This window comes from Catharus ustulatus, chromosome 9, assembly GCF_009819885.2.
Source record: "Catharus ustulatus isolate bCatUst1 chromosome 9, bCatUst1.pri.v2, whole genome shotgun sequence".
NCBI classification, from domain to species: Eukaryota; Metazoa; Chordata; class Aves; order Passeriformes; family Turdidae; genus Catharus; species Catharus ustulatus.
This window is the reverse complement of record NC_046229.1, coordinates 16134637-16147248: the sequence shown is the minus strand read 5'-3', so window position 1 is coordinate 16147248 and position 12612 is coordinate 16134637. Positions and strand designations below refer to the sequence as shown.

Sequence of the window (12612 nt, the reverse complement as noted above, 5' to 3'; positions counted from 1 at the left end):
AGTTTCCTTTGTGTTTGCTTTTTTCCTGCTTGCTTGAATGGCAACAGAATGCTGGTTTGGTTGGATGACAGTCTGTCATAACAGTGATGTTTGAGGTTAGTGAAAACTGACGTGAAAAATACAATCCACTGGCCTTTAACCGAAATAGCAGCTCTGGTTTTTGTGGAGTTGGCAGGCAGCATTTTTAAACCCCTTTCACGGTGAAGGCAGTTACAACATGTTTTTCTCTGTATCAAGCAGTTCCATCATGAAGTACATTATCTACGTGTGTTGTCATATCGGGATATTGCCTTTGAAGAGCAGTCTGCTGTTTCTTATATGGGCACTGCTCTTTTGAAGTATCCTAAAAGAGTTCAGGTAATTTTATGGCCATTCTCCAGGGCCAGGCCAAATACAAAGCTTTAAAATTTGTTTAAGAGTGAATTTAGGGAAATACCAGAGAGCAAAATAGGTCCTGCAGACACACCACCAAGGAGTCTTTCTGCAAGTTTTCTACTTTCTAATCATTCCACAAGTGCTGTAGAATTTCAGAGACCCGGTCAAAATTATGTATCAGCAGGAGGAAATTATTCCCTGAATTTCTAACTTCATCTTGAAAGTATGATGCTGAACATAATAGCAAAATAAGACTTTTCACAAGATGAGAGCAAGATAGTCCATCAACCACTTCCCTCCATACACATATATGCTGAAATCATATCAGAATATTTACCCTAATAAAAAACTGCCTTAATCATTTAAAAAAATTCGGTGGAAGCTGGCCCTTGAATGCATCACATGTGCTGGAGTCAAACATTCTTGCACCATTTTAACAGGGTGCCCTTCAGGAACACTGGGGTGTATTCTCCTGTAGAAGCAGACACTTAACTCCCCCCAGCATTAACACCAGATATGCTTACACTTCGAGTGGAGAATTTCTCTCTGTCTCTTTGCACAGTGCTCTAAGAAGAACTTTTAAGAAATTGAGAAAAACAGAGAGCACAGTATATTAATTTTAAGGAGATGAAAGCAGTACATGTCATTCCTAAATTTCATGGAAAATGCACCGTTAGTAACAAAGATGAGTAGAAAATTTCAAAATCATTCTGAGCAGCATTAAAATCAGTCTTCCCTGATTTTCTGTTTTCCCCTTCTTTTCAAAGCACATACATTAAACTCATTTTATGCTTATAATGTATATAATGATTCTAGACAACATAAGAAGGACACTGGGATTCCTCCTATTTCAACGTATAAAGTGGCAAGCCAATTTATGCAGCTTAAGCCATTGCTAAAGAAGATGTATCAAAAATTGCCTGTGATCATTACAAATAACAGCCTGAAATGTTCACAAGAAGCTGTTTGCTTATCATATTTTCATTAAAACATCTTTTCACCTGATTTTCTTTTCCCATGCCTGTAACCTGCATTGTAATCAGTCTTATTAACTGAGAACATAAATATGATTTATTATGGTCTGATAATGGAAGCTACATGGACCAAGAGAAGGGATATATTGTCCTTTGATAAAATGGCTCTTTTCTCTCAAATAGAGCTCTATCATGAGAGCATGCAGAATGTAGTGAGTGATTATTTCCTGAGGGTGAATGATGGCAGAACCCTACAGAAAATCTTCTTGTTGGCCATGACAGCCTCCGAGTGTCCCCAAATCTCACTGAGTTTGACAACCTGCAGACACTTTTGATGAACTGTATTCTTCTGTCAGAGACAGCCTGTCTGGGAGGAGAAAAGGGAACCTTTATCGTCTGATCTGCTATTATTGTCTTGATCTTTTATAAGCAATCTCTAATGCACATGAATATAATATCCTTTCACAGAAGTGCCAAACATAATAGAAATGTAGTTAAAGGACCCTTTTCCCGGTTATGTAAATGTCCTAATACCATAATTAGAAAAGATGGGTTGTGAATGATAGCAGCAAGGAAAGGGTAATCAAAATGTTTTAACATTATCTTTCTGTTTTAAAGACCAAAATCTGTGATAAATAGCATTTATGGTAGATATGGGGAACCAGCTTGTGCTGAAGCTTTTACCTAAAAAGAAAATAGTTTTGAGTGTAAAACTGTTATATTTTCATAAAACACATAAATGGCAGCTGGTCTTAAGCCAGGAATGATTACTGGCAGATATGACTTAAAGAAAATGAGTATTCCACTCAAAATCCCTCCATGGCTGTTACAGAAAGAACAAAGCGTTATTATGAAGTAGTGTATTTGAACAAAGGGGTGTTCAAGACCAACTAAGTTAGCCAACAAATCTCTCTTTTATCTACATCCAGAAGAACAAGCATACCCAAATCTTTTTCAATTAACAGCTGTACACATTAGCAAAACACCCGTCTTTCTCAGCTCAAGCAGTCTGGCTTATTTATCAGAAAAAATGAACTGTTTTGGGGGAAGGTTTCCAAGTTCCCTAGTAAAAGCAAGATACTTGATTTTTCATTAACCTTTTGACATCTGGAACTGGGGATGCCCCAATATTAACTACTAATGGTCTTCTGCATTACCAGTTGGTGTTGAGAGAAGTCCCAATTGTCAGAGTCAAAAGGTTAATCAGCAATTTCACACCGGTGATGTGGTCAGTTTGTATGTTACTGCCTAAACAGGAGGAAGAAGAAAATAAAGTCATTAACAGAAAACTACATCCCAACATTATTAAATCCCTCTTGTATTATTTTTTTTCCTAGAAAATATTTCATGATCTGTTTACTAAATATCCTGACTTTGTAGAGCACTTTGCAAACCTTTGCTGGGAAGTCCAGTTCCAAATATGTGACCAACTTCTTTGGTTTATTCTGCTTTTCAAAAGGAAAAAAAGTAAAATTTTATTTACTCACCAAGTGCTTAGTCAAGACCAGTGTGAGAGAAAAGTCTTGTGTCTGTAACCCACAGAGATTTTGGTAAACCTCTCCAAATGGCCTAATTCAGCCTGAGAGGTCTGTCTTCTCTGCTGGAAGTAAAGACATCTGAGTGTCCATTCATTCAGGGTGATTTCATTGTGCAGATGCTGTAACAGAGATAAAGAACACTGCAGAGCAAAAACCAGAGTGTAGACTTTTCCCTCCTACCCCTCTTTCTTTTTGATTGTAGAAAATAAGTCAACAGTAGTATTCCCTTAACAAATATGGACAGCAATATTATTTCATGAGAAAGTACACACATAAACAGCCAGGCCAGTACCTCAGCCGGTGTCACTTTACCATAGCATACTTTAACTTGGGGCTCAAGAGCTCTCCTATACACAGAAAAACCAGATTTATTTTCTAAAACAAAATAAAAAATATCACTGAAAACATTACAGCTTAGCATTTGCTATCAATAACAATGTTCACACAAAATGACTTCTCATTTGCCCTGCTATTATCTGAAACTGTTAACCATTGCTTGTCTTATGTTTAGCCTGATCAAAAACCTTCTGATATCACCATATTTATCAGGCTAGTTCTATGGTCTTGAAACATTCTGTCTTTTTCCTGTGTCCAAGACAAATAAGTAAAGAATCTTGTCCAAAACAACCACTTTCATCCTGGATATTTTCTGCATCAGATAGTTCCTTTCATCTCTTTCTTGAGTTCCAACAGAATCTATAGCTGAAATCTTTCCTCTCTTGATTGTCTCAGTTTAAATGGGGACAGGAATTTACCCTAGAATGTTCTGAAAAATACCAGTCTTTCCAAGTGCCCTATTACTTAGTCCACCAATTAGCTGCCTATGGAGCCTGAGAGTCCTTGTACATCGTCCCAGTCCCCACCTGCATACTTGACTGCATATGTTTATGCAATTAGAAATGGTGAAAATGTAATAAAATTAGGACAAACCTGAGTGAGCTATAATTCTGTTTAATCTCTCAAACTGGATTGTTGAAAAGTTGCTGAATTCCCCAAACCTCTCTCAGGTGCCAATGAGTGAGTCAATATCATACCAAAGATCTCACAGCATAGCAGACATAAATTCTACTTCCAGAATCTCATACACACCCTCAAATAATGAATCTAATGTCTCTAAAGTACTGTCAGAAAAAAAAAAAACCAACAAAAAATCCACAAAAAACCACCACCAACAAAAAAATAACAAGCAAAAAAACCCCCAAAAAACCAAAACAGTTTCCTCTAGTTACCAGTGTTGTACTCAGAGTGTAAAAAAAAAGAACACAGGGCAGATTTGTGGGGAAGGGGTGGTCAGTTTAAAGACCTGTGCCTTCTTATAATGTATATGTATATATGTACTGGTGCAATCCAAGTTTCCTGCCTCCAAGGGAGAGCCATGACATTAGCATACTTGGCTTTGCTAGGTCCTATTGGCAAGCTCTGAGAAACTCCACATGATGGGACAATGAAAGTTTGTTTCATCTCAATCTGATGCCTCTCCAGACTTTACTTTTAAAAGCCAGTTTTGCACTTTGTTTTATAGAGTGATGGTAACTGGTGGCTTGCATAGAAATAATCACCAGTCTAGAATAATCCCAGATCACTTTGTAAGTGTGACTTTGGTTGAAATAAGAAGGAATTTTCCTTGAATGGGAGAACATAATTATTTAGAGTTGAAGCACAGTAGATCACTTAATAACTCTGTTCTTGGAAGAAAGACCCTGAGATCCTTTGACTCAAGTTGTGAGGGCTTTGGTCTTGTATCTAAGCCAAACTAGGTACTTGTTGCAGAATGGGGATGTTTCAGTATGAGGAGGAAATTGCAAGTTTTGTGGCACTGGGTCCATCAGGCAGAAGAAAGTGTTGTCTGCAGATCAACCAGTTCCTTTTCCTTTCCCCCCCCACCCTCCTCTATATTAATTTTCCTCACAGACTTAATTTCCAAATATGTGCCTTGTTTACTTTTTGGGATCACAGAGAATTTCAGTGAGGAGGTGACCAGGTCAGAAACAGATTTTCCATGATCACATAACTGCTCCCACTCATTCATTATGGGATGCTGAGGTGATAGAAAATAAAACTGGAAGGGTTCATCCAATAGCTGGCAACATTCCCCAGATTTTTGACTACTCTGTCATAGAAATGCTCCAGTGATAGGTACTTCATCATCTTTCTAGTCAATTATCCCAACAGGTAACTCTCCTAAGTGACAAATACAGTCTAACTGTGAGAGAGACTGATTTTTAGGCATTATATGTTTTGTTCAAATACAACTTAAGTGTATTTATGCCTTTCACCTTGTTTCTTAATTTATTTGTCTCTGTTACCAGTCCTTCACCATTTTTTACTTCATCTTTCTCCCTGCTACCTTACCATGTCTACATTAAGTCACTCCCTTTCTTTTTTGTCTTCTGAACTATGTGCTCATTGGTACCCTTGCATTTCTTTTCTTCACGTCTTTCCAAACACATGAAAAACAAACTCTCACATGCCAGCAGCCTCTCTACAGAGACCTGTCTCTTGACATCTCCCAGAAAGCAGCTAAAACACCACACTTCTATTCATTGCATCAGCACCACTTTCCTTAAACAATGAGAAATTAAACAGATGTATGCAAACTGAGGTCTAAAGGTGATGTTCTTGAGATATGACTGAAGAGCGTAGCTAGCAAAGGGAAGCACACAATATGCTCTGAACACACATATGAAGGAGCAGGCATTACACAGTCTCTAAAGAGGGAAATCAGAACTCCTGGCAGTCATGGAAAGCAGATGCTTGCTTCCTGCTGGCTGGTAAGGTGTTTCACGTACAAAATGAGTTACAACACAGCTCTGGACCTGCAGGTTCCAGAGCACCAGATTAAGTGACTTTGTCTCAAATTTATGTCAGATAAAGTATCATCAAAAGCAGTTAAGATGGAGCATCACCATAGGCAGAAAATTGTTTTACTTTTGCTGCCTCAAGTCAGGCCACTTGGAATATTGTAAAGTACAGGTAGTACAGAAGTCCAGTACTGTCCCTGGGGCACTGAAGGCTGCTTCAGTTTGAATAGATATTTGGAGATCCCAAGATACTGTCCAAAATTCAGAGCGGCCTAAGCATCAGTGTTTCTTAAAAAACAACAACAACAACAAAAAACAAAACAAAACCAAAAAAACACAAAACAAACAAACAAACAAAAAAAACCACCACAAAACTGTTTCAACTTATTCTTTAAAATTTTGACAGAAAATCAGTAAAGAGCTGACTATGCTATGTTCCTGCTGTGGCAGGAAGGAGTCTGATGAATAAGTGGGAGGACTAAAGAAACTTATTTGATACTTACAAGAGGAAAACAAATTTGTTTTCCTGCACATTTCATAGGGCATTGTTACTACAATGTAAATTTTTTGAACTGCAGTATTTTCTTATCTGCTTTGACCAGGATCTGTGCTTGAGAGGGCTGAATGCAGTGGTCTGAAGCAAGACTATTGAGGCCACCTGACAAGGAGCAGTTTGCATTAGTACTCAGCATACAGAGCAATGAGAAACTCAGGCTGTGCCTCTCCATGGAAAGTCCACATATAAAGCAGGGAAACTAAACTTGGACTTGGGGTGCAGAGGTTCTTTGTTCCCTGCATGATCTCACACAACATATTTCCTCTCTCCAAGACTCATTTTTTCCCTAAAATATGTATTGACAGATTCCTTCTTCTCTCTCTTTGTTGGTGGCTCTTCTGGCTAGTGGCTGTTCCTGATTATGGGTAGGTCTGATCACTGTGAGTCTGACCTCCAGGAGGCCTCTGGACACTTCTACATTATATTTGATAATGAAGCCTCCTGTCGCATCCAATCAAGACAAAAAAGTAAGTCAGACCAGAGAAAACTGTCTCAGCACAAAATGGCAGCCTCAGTGCAGCAAAGTCAGAGCCATTAGCTATTGACTACTATAGAAATACTGAAACTGCATCAGGGATTTCTTTCTTTAATTGCTATTTAGGGATTTAAATGAGATTTTTAAAAAGAGAGAAAGACAGAATGTTTAGTCTACAATCACTCTTTGCTGCCAATACAGGCTATCATATAAATTACTTAGACACTTTTAAAAATACATTATTTACTCAATAACCCATAATGGGTCCAGAGCTCCTTTTACACGCTATTATAGAAGTACATAATTGCTGAATTTTCAAATGGATATTTCTTCTAGGCAATAGTCTGTAATGGCTCCTTCAAAGCTCTTAGGCTTTTATCATATGAAGGCCTAAGTAGAAAATGTTTAGTTCACTGATCATTGACCTAATAGAGAGCAACAGCTTCTCTGGAACAACTATTGTCTGTTGGGGCAGATGATAGATGAATGACATTTAAAAAAATTCTTGGAAGCATATGCTAGGGAAAAATTACTGTTCTGTACAAAGCAAATACTGCCTGATGAGCTCCTTAGAATTATTTTGTTTGGCTCTGCTTGGTTTAGTTTTTTATTTTCTGTGTGAGTCCAAGAGCAAAAGAAAACAGTTGGTTTTGTGTATGAAATGCGAAGTCGGTCTAGGACCCATTCAGATCAATGAGAGACAGTTTGATGTTCTCAGAGATCATTCAGCTCAATTAAAAGTTGTCTCAAATGAAAATGCAATGTAAGAAGCTGAAATCTGAAATTAGAGAAGTAAGGGATGCTGCAATGGGGCAAATCACATTTCTTAAATTCATGCTGAACACAGGCCTATCCTGATCTTGATCTAGAAAGGAAATAGGCAACTTGACACATTTTCTGCACGAATTGCTATGAATCTCACAATCACTGAGCTGCTGTTCTTTTCTTACATTTGACTTTGAAGTCTGGTGCTTGTTTCAGACACAAAGAAAGGTTCAGGTTCCTAAAAATAAGAGAACACATTTTCTCTTACTACACACTTTGGGCAGTAAAACCCTTAGTATTACTGCCAAATAAATCTCAACTGGATCTAAGTGCAGGACCAGAGAGGATGAATGTGAGCTGGGGACAGTCAGGCAGAGACCCTCAGATATGCTGAAGGACACCTGTGATGGGCCAGGGGAGAGGTCCTTGCTGGGTGGTACAGCTCCCTCAAGGACTTGGGGCAATGGGATGTGCAACTTATCAAAGGAGGCCATGAATAACCTGCTCAGGAGCTGGGTGTGATCATAACACTATGTGCCATTAAACCAGACTAAGTATCCCTAGCACAGCACTGTTTTGTATGTGATCTGACATCAGAAGCTTTCCCATGCTTTTTAGCGTTGGATTTCTCCAGCCTGGTAAGGCTGCCTGGGACTCCTAGTATTCTGGCATGATTAACACAGAAAAATACAGTCGCTGGCAATTCTAATAGTTCCTTCTGTTTGATGCATCTGATCGAAGAGAAACTGAAATCACAGACCAATATGCACCCAGGCTGCACCAGTTAGCCTCATCATGCAAATGAGACACACTTGCAGGTGAACTTATTAGAGATCAAATAGTTTTAGGCACTGCAGATAATGAAGGCAGAGCGCTTATGTTGCAACAGTCAGAGCTGGAATTTAATCATGTTGTTGATACCTACTGCAGCAGCGGATAAACACAGAAACAGCCACAAAAATAAAACTCTTAGAATGAAAGGAAGGTATAAACCAGACAAATAATAAGAATAAAAAACACCCAAACCAAGGAGCACAGCGGTTTTTGAGAAGGAAAAGTCTTGCTTGTTAGATCTGGAAAGACTTTGAGCCCTGCTCTTTTCAGCTAAGCAGTTGGATAAGTGGAGGCTGCAAGGAGAAGCTGATGGGGTGGCACTGTCTGTTCCAAGGGAGAAATGGCTCCTACCTTTGGAGACAACCCTGCAAGGAGAAAGGGGAATGCCAAGCAGCACAATGCTTGAAATGAATGAGAGGTGAAACACAGCCCACACTGGGAAGCAGCATTATTAGGAAAGAATTAAGAACGAAACAGAGAAACAGCTTCCTGGAGTGGAATTTATAACTGAGGTTACACCACTGACAGGCTGGATTAGCAATTTGGTAGACATTAAGAATAAATACATTTTGCAGAGGCATTGGCCCCGTCTGTCTCAGTAACTCCTCACATGCACTTACCATCCGTTATGCAAACATCTGAAGAGACTCTGAAAACACCCACTAAGGTTTGCTCATTTTAAGAAGCAAAGATGAGACCCAGTAGGTGAAACCTGCAAAAGGGAAACATTTGAATTCCTTTTGGCAGACAGAACCAGATAAAAATACAGCTTGGCATTTCTTCTAATACCATTTGGTAGTAGAAGAGCTCCAAAGATGTCAACAGGAAGCCCTAGAGGTTAGAGGGAATGATGTAACTGTATGTGACATAATGCTTGTTGTAGAGATTTCCTGGAATTGATTAGTGCCATTCATGATAGCAGCAGCCAGCGAGAGTGTGAGGACTGGGTGAAGGCCCAGGCAGCATTCAGGCATTGGATATTTTTCATTCTTGTTTAACATGATGTCTGGTCTCTCTTGTTTCAGATGCATAATAGAATAACTATGTGGTATTCCCATGCAGCTTTGTCTGGGAAGACTTGGAAGCAGCACACTTAGCAGCAATGTGCAGCTACTCCCACGCAAAGGGCCACAGAGAGAGAACTGCAGAGGTGGAAGGACAATGAACACCCTGAGCTCCTCCTTCCTCTAGAAAGCCCTCCCTTCCATTCCTCTCTTATTCCCAGAAATATAAGGTGCAGTCAGGTCATCCTCATCAGGATATTGTTTTATGCCTAGTCTATATAGAAATGCTATCAAGTGCCATCTATATTTAACAGGAAGCCTCTGATCTGTGTGAGTGGGTGGAAACCAATAGTGAGTGACATGGATGCTGACAATGGCACACAAACTCCACAACACTCTTAAAACTTTTAATTGCATTTTAAAGTAATGTAACAAGGCAATGTTTAATGAGTACTTTGTTAAAAAAAATCTGACTTTATAAGCTAATTAAAGAGAAGGGAGGGTTACTGCACTAGGGCAAGAAATCCAGGCTGCTGAATGTCTGTACTGTAGCAACATGTAATTCAGATTCAATTGGCAGCTTTGCAAATCTCCAGCCAGCTAGAATGAATGATTACTTTTTTTTTTTGATGGGCAAATAAATTATTATTATCATCATGATTATGTTAATAGAAAAAAGTAAAGGAGAGGCAAGTACTTTTTTTGCCAGGGCTGGTAAATTTTCATGACACTTTTTGCAAAGCTGTCATATGGCTGGCTTAGATGAAACTGGAAGGCTTTATGTGGGTAACATTTAACTTTAAACATTCTTCATGGAAACTTACATGGCACATAATTTACATATTCAATACCAGTGACAATTTACTTCTCCCATCTGAGCAGGGCTTTCAACTATGCCACTTGAACTAAATTAATAAACAGTAATTAGAGAATGTTGTGCGAGCGAGCTGTTGATGTTGAGAAGATTCTAATCAACACCTTCTTTTAAGGGCCAATTAAAGCTGAATGTATGCAATATAAACATCTTCTTGTATTTAGACATGAACTGGTGAGCAAGGTAAAAAATAAAAATCAGAACAATTACAGCAGGTTAGAGATGATCCAATGGAAAGATGAAGCTTCATTAATAGTGAAAACAGCAGTAATTTCTGAAAACCAATGGCCACCTTCCATGGAGAAGCACTGACAACTTGTGCAAGTTAATTCTGACCAGGATAAACCTCGATGCTTTCACTGCGAGGCTTCCAGTTTCCACTGCAGTATTCCCCTGTCTCTACGACAGCCCTACATCTAAAGTGAGTCCAGAGATGCAGTAGAAAGAAGCCATCCTGGGGGAGGCAGTAAAGGTGAATGTGGCCACCCCATTACTGCTACCTCGTAGCAGAGAGAGGCTCCCTGGAAGGTGATCTGGGAAAGCTCTGCACAGCACAGCCCCCAGCAGCACTGCTGGTGAGAATACAAACAGGATGAGCCTGAGTGAGAGGTAAAGCTGCCCCACATTCTTCCAGTTCTGTTACTGGGGAATAGGAACAGTGAGGCCAGAAAAGCTAATACATTTGTACCTGTTGCCTGTGAGTAGTCCCTCACCCCACCACAAAGGTAAGGTGGTTTACTCCTGAAAGGTGAACTTCAGACAACTCTTGTTTCCAAAATTCTAGAAGGACAGAGAGAAGGCTGTCTTTGACTTAAACAGAGAGGATCCTTAGTGTACCAAAGGGAGCCTGCAGTAGCAACTGAGACTTGTGTATCACCACTATGAACTGTCAGTAAGTTAAAAATAAGTATAACTTCATCCAAACCACAGCTCACTGCTTCCTAAAGCACATCGTTTAAAAAAATCATCTAAGCTGGTGCAATGAAGCACATGCGAAATTTGTCCTCCAAGTTAGAAGATACAACAGGCTAATAAAGGTAAGGGAAACATCTGTTCCAATACTGCACCAGTATCATTTGGAGAAAATGACTGCATCACTTACGGCCATTTGGTATCCAGAAACGCTACCACAGTAATAGGATGTTGTCACCTCAGGCTCTACTGAAAACTACAGGAATTTTACTTGTGTAAGAATACAGGATTAGGCACATGATCAGTGTTTCTTCCCTTTGAAAATAAACATTTCTACGTACCATTTCTGTAGTGGTGTGAGATCATTATCTTATGACAGTATTTCATTCCACTGGCATTATCTCCTAATTAGCTATTTAAAAATATATGTAAGGGGGTGGAGGTGGCAAGTGGACTTGTAAACCTGACAGGTCTGATGTGTTCTTACAAGCTCTGCTAATCCCAAACATTGAAAATATATTAGTAAAACCAAATTAGCACTTTAAAGAACAATACAGAAAAAGCCTCATGCCTTGAACCCTCTAAGTTCATCATGCATCAGAGGGGCTCTAACACTCAGAGCAAAGCCCTTGCACAGGGGAGCAGGAGCAGGGAGAAGTGAGGAGCAGCATGCCAAATAGGAAATCTGCCCTGGGAAGAGAGCACCACTGAAAGGCTGATAACCTCTACAGTGTGGTCAGCCCTTCACTACAGTAGTATCATTACCTAATGTGTTTGGTGTAGGACTTGGGAACTTCTGAAAAGCCAAGTACAGAGAAGTTTATCAGGAATGAAAAGATACAAGTAATACCAAGAGAAAATATCTAACAAACTGTGTTCAATATCCTCTGCACTTTCTCCACATCCTGAGAGATTATTGCATTTATAGGCACAAAATCATAAAAGCTTCCTCCAAGATGCTTCATAATATATGAGCAGGTCTGGGGTCTCAGTTGTGGAACGGTAAGAATTAGGAAGGTGGGTATTCTGATAAGCTGGACTAATTTCTTCTCCCATGAGGTAGGCTAAATTCCTAACAACCTCTCTTTGCAACAAAAGAAACCAGGACACATATATACATGGCCAGCAATTTTGGACGTACTTAGACACACACAGTAAGCACCTCCTCAGCAACAGTATTCTTCTAGCCAGCAGAGCCAACAAACTGTGATTTGTTTTTAATACTCAATTCTGAAGGAGCAAAGTAGATGTTCGAAGTATATTGATAGTATGAGACAGGCTCTAAACAGGCAATTACTCCAATATCTGCAGATCGATCTAATATGCAGCATGCAATATTATTCTTTTCTGATCAGATGGAACTCCTAGGCCTGAATCTGCCTGCAATTACTATCAGTAACTTCACATCAAACAAGGAGGTGCAGAGGGAAAAACTCATGTAAGCAGGAAGGGAATGAGTCTACATTAATGTTCTCGGTAGATTTTTGTTTTCCATTGAAAGCCT

The 12612-nt window shown here is 39.4% G+C and overlaps 1 long non-coding RNA gene across 2 annotated transcripts in view; it reads right to left on the bottom strand.

The window, feature by feature from the left end:
* Positions 1-12612, bottom strand: part of LOC117000445 — an 86364-nt gene that overhangs the window by 26680 nt on the left and 47072 nt on the right. For both annotated transcript variants that reach the window (XR_004418765.1, XR_004418764.1), the window contains exon 3: positions 2837-3006. This is a non-coding gene — a long non-coding RNA (uncharacterized LOC117000445). The remainder of the gene's footprint in view (positions 1-2836; positions 3007-12612) is intronic.